The sequence below is a fragment of the Carlito syrichta genome, unplaced genomic scaffold (assembly GCF_000164805.1).
Source record: "Carlito syrichta isolate Samal-C Ts95f unplaced genomic scaffold, Tarsius_syrichta-2.0.1 Scaffold309895, whole genome shotgun sequence".
NCBI classification, from domain to species: Eukaryota; Metazoa; Chordata; class Mammalia; order Primates; family Tarsiidae; genus Carlito; species Carlito syrichta.
Window position 1 is genome coordinate 289,847 of NW_007253991.1, and position 9,856 is coordinate 299,702.

Here is a 9,856-nt window from a genome sequence, read left to right on the forward strand (position 1 = left end):
AGTTTGGCTGTCCTTCTGAGATGAATCTGTAAGAGGGGACAAGAGAGGAGATTGAAGAAATATCTAGAAAAACCAATATCCAGTCTACTCAGGTTAGGGAACAGGGAACAGGCTGGGTTAATATATCACTATATAAAAGGTTCTTGTGGCCTTTTATTCATGCCTTGAAGTTCTTATTTGTATAGTATAATGGTTTCCAGATGAAACTGAGGTAGGAAGATAGACAAACTGAGTACAATTTTCTAAACAAGTATGAGGGTAGTTTGGGTTTTCTTTTTGTTTTTGTTTTGAGTTGGAGTCTCACTGTTGCCTTGGCTAGAGTGCGGTGGCACGCTCACAGCCACTGCAGCCTCAACTTGCTGGGCTCATGCAATCCCTCCACCTCAGCCTCCTCAGTAGCTGGGACTACAGGCGTGTTCCACCATGCCCAGCTATTTTTTTTTTAAATCTATTGTAGATAAGAGGTTTTGCCAAGTTGCCCAGGTTGGCCTCAAGTCCCTGGCCTCAGGCAACCCTCTTGCCTCTGCCTCCCAAAGTTCTGGGATTATGCATAAGCCACCACGCCCACCAGAGTTTACTTCTTTCCCAGAGACTTCCCTCTTTTTTAGTGGAAATAAGGGTAACAAAGGGTTTGCACAGAAAGACCCTGGGTGGTTTCCTCCAGCTCCAAAATGGGCATGATGGCTGCCTGTGGTCATGTTGGGTTTAAAGGCAATGTCAGAGGAGGGCACATCCAGAGTGGGGCTGCCTAGTTGGGTGTTTGATTAAGTCTGACTGCAGTAATGGAAGTTGGCTTCAAGTTGTGTGAACGAAATTGCAAATGTATGAGGAGAGTCGGGTATTCCAGAGATCCAGAACTCTCGCTGAACCCAACAGCCATCATCTTCGGTTCTGCACTTCTCTCTCCATCTCTCTCTCCTCTATTCTCCTTTCTTATTTTCCTTCTCCTTCTTCTTCTGTCTCTCTTTCTTTCTCTGGATGGTACAGCCTCCTACACACTTAGGCTACATGGAATCGCCTAGTGCTCCTAAGCTACAAGCCTGTACAGCATGTTATTGTCCTGAATACTGTAGATAATTATAACATAATGGTAAGTATTTGTGTATTCAAACATATCTAAACCTAGAAAGGGCACGGTAAAAATAAAGTATTGTAATCTTATGGGGATATTGCCACATATGCATTCTGTTGTCAACTGAAATATTGTTATGCAGTACGTGACTATTACACACACATATAGTCATACATATATACATACTATATTCAATAAGAATATAATAAAATTGAATGCTGTACTGGTTAAGAGAAAAAAGGTCTAAACTCAGACAGATCTGGTTTAATTCCTAGCTTATCATTTCCTAACTACATGAACACAGGTTAATCATTAATACAAAAATGCCTTAGCTTCCTTATTTGTAAATTGGAATTAATAGTGATACCTCACTAATTAGTTTACTGTGAGAATTAAGTCAGTGATCTGACTCAAGTATTATTGGGTGTTCTTACTTAGGTTAAGAATTACAAAAATAATCTTTGTGATTTTGCTTTCTCTTTTGAAACAATTTCAGCCTCACAAAAAGTTGTAAGGATAGTGAAAAAAAATTTTTTTCCCCTGAACTATTTGAGAGTAAGTTGCTGAACCGATACTCCCAAGTCCCTGAAAACTTTAGCTTGTAATTCCTACAACAAAGACATTCTCCTACATAATCACAATACTATCATCAAGACAAGGAAACTGGCTGGGGCATGGTGCTCATGCCTTAATCCTAGCACTCTGAGAGGCTGAGAAGCAGAAGAATTGTTGAGCCTAGGAGTTAGAGCCCAGCTTGGGAAACACAGTGAGACCTTTTCTCTTCAAAAAATTAAAAATTAGCCAAGCGTGGTGTCTTATGGCTACAGACCCAGCTACTCCAGAGGGTGAGGCAAAAGAATTGCCTGAATCTAGAAGGTCGAGGCCGAGGTTGTGGTGAGTAGTGATTGTGCCACTGTGCTCCAATCTGGGTCATAGAGTGAGAACTTGTCTCAGAAAAAAAAAAGGAAGACCAGGAATTTGTCATTGATATGTTACCTCTAGCTGATCTTCAGACCCCATTTAATGTGCATCATTTGACTTAATAATGTCCTTCCTAAGAAAAAGATCCAGTCCAGGCTTATGTGTTTCATTAGTTGTTTTATCTCTTAGGTCTTTTTCAAGCTGAGAGTTCCTCAGTTCTTCCTTGATTTTCATTGCCTTGATCCTGTTGAAGATTATAGTTGTAGACTCTCTCATTTTGGATTTGTGTGATATTTTCTCCTGATTAGATTCAGGCCATGCATCTCTGGCAGAAATGTCATAAAGGGATGTGTGTTCTTCTCCCTCCCTCTTATTGAAGAGCATTTCAATATGTCCCATTACTAACGATGTTCACTTTGATCACGTGAATAAAGCAGTACCTGCCAGATTGCTTTTTTTCATTTGTAATTGTATTAGCTTCCTGTGGTTGCTGTAACAAGTTACCACAAACTGGGGAGCTTAAAACAACATAATTTATTCTCTCATAGTTCTGGAGGCTAGAAGTCTGAGATCAAGGTGTGATAGGGCCATGATCTCTCTAAAGGCTCTAAATCTGTTCTTTGTCTCTTCCAGCTTCTTCTGATGACTGTTAGTATTCCTTGACTTGTGGCCATATCACTTCAATCTATGCTCTGTGATCACATTACCTCTTCTTTTGACTCTCAAATATTCCTCAACCTCACTCTTTTTTTTTTTTTTAATGAATTAGGGTCTCACTCTCTTGCCCAGGCTGGAGTGCAGTGACATGATCACAACCTACCACAGCCTCAACCTCCTGGGCTCAAATGATCCTTCCACCTCAGCCTCCAGAGTAGCTGGGACTACAGGCACATGCCACAACACCTGGCTAATTTTGGATTTTTTGTAGAGATGAGGTCTCACTCTGTTGCTTAGGCTGATCTCAACTAAAGCAATTCTCTCACCTAGGCATCCCAAAGAGCTAGGATTGCAGACATGAGCCACCACACCCGGCCTCAATCTCACTCTTGAAAGGACACTTAGTGGATTTAGGACCCACCCAGATAATCCAGGATGATCTCAACTATTCTCACCAGTTTTAGCATCCATTGATGTTTCTTGACTGAATTGTTATGATGACAGTTGCCAAATAATGATTTAGTAATTCCATCTTTTTCTTTTTTTTTTTTTGAGTTGGGGAGTCACTCCATCGCCCAGGCTGTAGTGCTGTGGCACGCTCATAGCCACTCCAGCATCGACCTGCTGGGCTCTGGCAATCCTGCCTCAGTCTTCCAAGTAGCCAGAACTACAGGCATGTGCTACCACGCCCGGCTAATTTTTGTTTCATTATAGAACTGAGGTCTAGCCAAGTTGCCCAGGCTGGTCTCGAATCCACAGGCTCAGGCAATCCACTCGCCTCAGCTTCCCAAAGTGCTGGGATTACAGACTGAGCCACCAAGCCCGGCCCATTTTTTTTCCTTTACATTTGTAATTGACATTTTTTAATTTTTGAGTTGGAGTCTCACTCTGTCACCCAGGCTGAAGGGCAGTGGCCACTCCCGGCCACAGCAGCCTTGACCTGCTAGGCGCCGGCGATCCTTCCGCCTCAGCCTTCCGAGTAGTCGGAACTGCAGGCGCGCGCTACCACGCCTGGCTAATTTTTTGATTTATTGTAGAGATAAGGTCTCACCAAGTTGCCCAGGCGGGTCTCGAGCCCATGGGCTCAGGCAATCCACTCACCTCAGCCTCCCAAAGCGCAGGATTACAGGCTGAGCCACTGAGCCCAGCTTGTAATTGACATTCTAACATGAAGAAAGTGTCATCTCTTATTCACTCTTTTAAAAAATTTGTATTAGTTTGGACTCATAGGTTCCTATTTTATCCAATGGCTTATGATCCATTACTATCATTTATTTTGATACCTAATTTGTCCTCCTGGCCAGTGGGAGCTTCTTCAAGCTGGTTTCTGCATCCTTCTGACATGTCCCCATTATTCCTGCAGCACTTCCTTGTTTTCTGGTACCAAAAGCTATTCCAATTGAACAGCACGGTGTCTATCGTTAGTAACTAGGTGTTGTATCCTTGACAGTTGCTAAAGGAGTGAATTTTAAGTTTTTTTGCTACAAATAAATGATAAATATGTGAGGTAGTACATAGGTTAATGATCTTGAATTAGACATTCCACAATGTGTGTATATTTAAAAACATTATATTGTATATCATCAATACTGTATACATAATTTTTAAAATTAATGTTTAAAAAGCTATTCCAAGCTCACTTCCATCTTCTGTGCCTAGGCCTGGAATCAGTCATTTCTCCAAGAAGTCCTGATTCTTTTTAGTGGTGAATGCTTTTTAGGAACCCAGCTCATGCCCATAATCCCAGCACTTTGGGAGGCGGAGGTGAGAGGATTGCCTGAGCTCATGGGTTCGGATCAATCTGAGCAACATGGTGAGACCTCGTCTCTACAATAAAAATTTAAAAAGTAGCCGTGCATTGTTGCACATGCCTGTGGTTCTAGCTACTTGGAAGGCCAAGGTGGAAGGATTGCTTGAGCCCAGCAGGTCAAAACCGTGGTGGCCGTGAGCATTCCACTGCATTCCAGCTTGGGTGACAGAGTGCAACTCCGACCCCAAAAATAAGGAACCCAGATGAGTTCACTAGGATGTTTGTTCATTGTCATTTATATAATATATATTTATATAGACATACAAATACATATATATGTGGATGTATGTGTCCATACATGTATTCATTGAGACACATGCATCCACATATATACTTCTATATCTATATGAATATGTATGTAGGAAACTATGAGTTTACAGATTCCAATTCTAATCCAACACTAGAGGATTCAATCTAGTTTCTCTCTCTCCATATGTGTAACTCTCTTTTTCAATAGTAAAGAACCTGGCTGCCACTTACCTCATATATTTATTTATTGAGTCTCCTGCCACCACCTCAAGTTCCTTTAAGTTTCCCTTTCTGACTCTCTCAGACTATGACCTCCTGCACCAGGTCACTTCCCCCTTCTTTCTGTAGATTCCTACTTTTCTCTGCCACTCCTGACAGGTTTACGACTGAATTATTTTGGAAGGAAGGGCAAAAATTATTACCATTTATAATGATAATAATAATAAAAGTCATTTTTAATTACTCAAACAACTGATGAATAATGTTTCACAAAGCAACTCAAACAATACAGAGCAAACAAAAGTCCCTCCTGTCCATCTTCCCAACTCATACCCACCATCGCTCTATGGAGTATTAGGAGTTTGATGTGAGTCTTTCCAGATGTTCACTTGGTGTTTACGTGTCTCACTTGTATTATTGCAACAACCTCCAACAGCTCTCGTGCCTACCATGCTTGCTTTCCTACAGTTTATTTTCAACACAGCAGCTAGGGACCTTTTAACAAGATCAGATCGCATCACGCCTCTGCTTACAACCCCGCATTTGTTCCTCATTTGACTCAGAGTAAAAGCCACAATCCTTACAATGTTCCACCTGGGACCTTATGGGCATAATCTGCCACTTCCCTCTCTCCAGTCGCATCTTCTACCACGCTGTGGCCACATGACATCTTCTCAGTGAGGCTTACTCTGGCCACCCTCCCCTACATACCTGGCCATCCACGCTGCTCGATTTCTTTTGTCCTCAGCCCCTTTCATTTCCTAACATTTTGGGCAATTTACTTTTTAAAGTATGTTTATCATTCGTCTCTGCATTACTAGAACATGAGTACCCTGAGGACCTGAGGACAAGAAACTATGTTTTGTTCACTGATTTTTTTTCCCAACTGCCTTGAACAGTGTCTATACACCATAGGGGCTTGATAAATAAATATTTGTCACATAAATATATGTATATATTGTTTAGATTGGAAAACATAATTTATTTAGAAATTAAATTGGAGAGAGAGATACAGGAGATTCACTTCCCCAAGGTAGGAGAGGGGGCCAAAGCTAGAAAACATGGCAACCATAGCTCAAAGAGCCACATGGACACACCAGAGTTTAACTAAGCAATGGCCACATAAATATATATTAAAGTGGTTATTCTTGGCTTAAATTTCTCTGATCTCTCTCTCTCTTTACATAAATGGTAATATGTTCTTCTACATTTTGATTTTTCTTTAAATAATGTATCAGGATCTTTCTATTTTATTTTATAGATACCAATTTAAATCTTATTTTGCTTAATACTTTGGAATATAAATGAAATATTATTTAACCAGTCCTCTACTAATGATATATAGAACTATCCAATTTTTCTTTATTATGAACAATGATCTTTGATAATTTAAGTCTCAGTTTGCTCATTTATAAAATAGAGATAGCGTTCACCTTGTAAAAGACTGAGGATTAGAAGAAATCCTAGGGATAAAAGATCCTGGCAAATCTTTTATTATTCTTTTGTATTATGATTATTACCTGAGCTGCTACTACTGCATACTTTTTGTACCTATGTAATACTATTTTACTAGCAGGGCAATTGCTGGATAGGTGCGTTGTTAATCAAAATCGCCAACTGACTCCCCCCAAAAATAGCTGTCACCTTTCCAAGTGTGTAAGTGAACACACACTTGTGGACTCTGTTATTTTTGTCAGTCTGGTAGCTAAAATAAATAATACTTCTGTGTTGTTTTGATTTTCATTCTTAAGATTTGTCAATATTTTGACCATTTTTCCTGTATCTTTTGCCCAAGTGTAGAGTTCCGTCTTTCTTTTTTAAATTTTTTTAGATTGGAAAATATGGTTTATTTATAAAGTAAATGAGAGAGAGAGAGAGAGAGAGAGAGAGAGAAGGAGAGAAACAAAGAGAGAAGATTCACCCCTCCAAGGTAGAAGAGGGTGCCAAAGTTTAGGAAAACACGATCTGGTCATAGCTCAAAGAACATATGGCCAGCCCATGGCTTAGCAATGCAATGGCCAGAAAGTAAATGAGAGAGAGAGAGAGAGAGAGGAAAGAAAAAAGATTCACCTCCCCAAGGTAGGGGAGTGAGCCAAACCTAAGAAAACATGGCAGCCACAGCTCAAAGAGTTTAGCAGAGCAACCCGTATGTCTTTATATTTCACTCCGTAAAGACTATTGAGATTATGCAAAATCAGGCTGATTTGATTTAGTTGTCTTCGGAGCTGTCATAAGGCATGTCACTTCTGTAATTGCCTAATTACGTGTAGATGTTATTAGTGTCACCACCCCAGACAGGTAGAGTAGGTAGGGTGGAGAAGGGATCAGCCTATTTCAGCAAAATCACAGACTTGGAACATAAAACTGACCCAAGGAAATTCTCAGGGTCAAATATATCTTGACTGAGTATTTTGAACTAGAAACTGGTTGGCAGAGACAGCAAGGAACAAGACAGACAGGTTCCTTGCTCTCATAGATTTTACAGTCTAGTGAGACAGATAAACATAAAGGAAGTACACAATTAAGTAAAAGCCCAGGAAGTGCTATATAGGAAATAGTCTAAAATGGACTTAGAGCAATGTGGAAGGCCACTTTGCATGGGGTGATCAGGTGAGGCTGCTCCAAAGAGGTGACATTTGGGTTGAGACCTGAAAATGAGCCATGTTGGGAAGAGCAGGGGAAACAAAAGATGCCAAGGCTTGAGACAAGGTCACAGTATGTTCAAGGCAGCTGGGAGAGGGTTGGAGTGTAGAAAGGGAGGGGAGAGAAGAGTGGCAGTGGTAGACAGAGGCCAGGTACCAGGGGTCCTTCTTGAGGAAGGAAGTTTGGTTCTCATCTTCTAAGGGTGATAGATGGTGGAATGTCTTAAGTATATAAATAATAGGCTTCAACTTATTTTGTCAAAATCATCACGGCAGCCGGGCTCGGTGGCTCAGCCTGTAATCCCACGCCTTTGGGAGGCTGAGGTGAGTGGATTGCCTGAGCCCGCGGGTTCGAGACCCGCCTGGGCAGCGAGACCTCATCTCTACAATAAATCAAAAAATCAGCCAGGCGTGGTAGCGCATGCCTGTAATTCCAGCTACTTGGAAGGCTGAGGCGGAAGGATCGCCGGAGCCCAGCAGGTCGAGGCTGCGGTGGCCGGGAGCAGCCACTGCCCTCCAGTCTGGGCAACAGAGTGAGACTCCAACTCAAACAAACAAACAAACAAACAAACAAAACAAAACAAAACAAAAATCATCATGGCTTCTTGTTTAGTCTTCCTTTCTAGGAATCCCTGTTGGTGAAGCTGCTCTCACAGGGCTAATAAGAATTCTGGCCAGGCATGGCTCATGCTTGTAATCCTAGCACTTTGGGAAGCCAAGCTGGGAGGACCGTCTGAGGCCAGGAGGTCAAGATCAGCCTGGGCAACATAGCGAAATAACCATCCCTACAAAAAACTGGCAAAAATTAGCCAGGCGTACTGGTGCGTGCCTGTAGTTCCAGCTACTCAGGAGGCCAAGGCAAGAGAATCGCTTGAACCCAGGAGGTCACAGTTGCAGTGAGTCTTGATTGTGCCACTGCACTTCAACCTGTGTGACAGAATGAAACCTTGTTTCAAAAAATAAAATAAAATAAAATAAAATAAAAAGTTTCTGGTCCGAAATATAGTTATGATTAAACATTGATCAGGCTGTACTTTGGCCCACTTCCTCATAACTAACAGTCAAGAAGCACCAGATACTGACCATTTGCATTCCCATTATTTTAGAAATAGGATTTTTTTATCCCATCCCCCTCCCCCCAGAAAGAGGATTTTTTAAATGTTAGAATCATAAGGCTTTTGTTAAGAATTGCTTAACATGTTTTTCAGATCTCAAATTCCAACAAAACAGCTGATGCCAAATAGTTTGAAGACCGCCATAGAGTAACAGAATCAGCATAAGAATATAGTTTCTTCATCTCCCTGTCCTACTGACTCTTAAATCAATTAGTGTTAACACTTTGGCCCACTCCAAAACCCTTAAAACCCCTACCCCTAAACAGTTTGGAGAGATGGATTTGAGGATTCCTCCTGTCTCCTCATTCAGCAGCCCACGATGAAACCTCTTTCTCTGCTACAACCCAATGTCTTGGCATATTGACTTGCCATGTGCAGCTGGCAATGGACTTATTACAATTACCAATAGGACACTCTTCATTCAGTGATATACCTGTTCCTGACATTTCCTCAAGCATCCTAAAATCTACAACGGATGACATGCCACCCAGACCTGTCATTTGCAATTAGAATTACTTGGGAGGGTTTGATTTTTTAAATCGGTATTCCGGCTCCTCACCCCAGAGATTCTGATTTAGTATCCCTGGGGTGGGAGCCAGGCATCTCCATTTTAGCAAGATCCTAGGTCGGGGTTCTCAAACTGAATCATCAGAAGGGCTTATTAAAACACAGACTACTGGACTCTACCCCAAAGTATCAGATTCAGTGTCTGTGGTAGAGTATATAACTTTAATTTCTCCTTTTTGTTTTTTTTTTGAGTTGGAGTCTCACTCTGTCACCCAGGCTGGAGTACAGTGGCACGCTCAGGGTCACCGCAGCCTCAACTGCTGGACTCAGGCAATCCTTCCACCTCAGCCTTCCAAGTAGTTGGAACTATAGGCATATGCCACCATGCATGACTAATTTTTTGATTTATTGTAGAGACAAGGGCTCACCAAGTTGCCCAGGCTGGTTTACAGGCTGAGCCCAGTCAATCACTTTCATTTCTAGTAAGTTCCCAGATGATACTGATGCTGCTGATTCAGGACCCATATTTTAAGGACCACTGCCCAGGGTGATTCTAATAAAGGTGATCCCTGGGACCACCACTTTGAAAAATACAGGCCCAAGCCGGGCTCGGTGGCTCAGCCTGTAATCCTGCGCCTTTGGGAGGCTGAGGTGAGTGGATTGC